The sequence below is a fragment of the Eimeria mitis genome, genomic scaffold (genome assembly GCF_000499745.2).
Source record: "Eimeria mitis Houghton genomic scaffold, Emh_scaff1620, whole genome shotgun sequence".
In the NCBI taxonomy this organism is placed as follows: domain Eukaryota; phylum Apicomplexa; class Conoidasida; order Eucoccidiorida; family Eimeriidae; genus Eimeria; species Eimeria mitis.
This window is the reverse complement of record NW_013569935.1, coordinates 1-585: the sequence shown is the minus strand read 5'-3', so window position 1 is coordinate 585 and position 585 is coordinate 1.

Below are 585 nucleotides of genomic sequence, written 5' to 3'. Positions count from 1 at the left end.
TATATATATATATATATATATACTATTTATTTATGATAATACAGTAGTTGCAAGCACGCTCACAGCAGTGTAAGAAAACATACACCTGACGCGCATACACCTGACACACATACACACCAGCATGCATGCATGCATGCAGATGCATGCATGCATGCATGCATGCATGCATCCGCACGCATGCTGGTGTGCATCCACATCCGCATGCATCCGCATGCATCCGCATCCGCATGCATGCATCTGCATGCAAGCATCCGCATGCATGCATCCGCATGCATGCATCCGCATGCATGGATATGCTTACCGAAGTCAGGCATAATTCTACAGCAGACTTGATAGAGGGCCTCGGGTTTAATGAAGCGGACAGTGCTGGGGGACCTCCACATGTGGCTGGTAGTAAACACAAAACAACAAACCCTAAACCCTAAACCCTAAACCCTGAACCCTAAACCCTAAACCCTAGAGAAGAGCACCCAGCTCAACAAAGAGATCTGTCTGTACACCGCAGCACCCGCAAGTCCTTCTCTAGACCCTAAACCCTAAACCCTAAACCCTTCCCCCTAAACCCTAAACCCTAAACCCTAAACC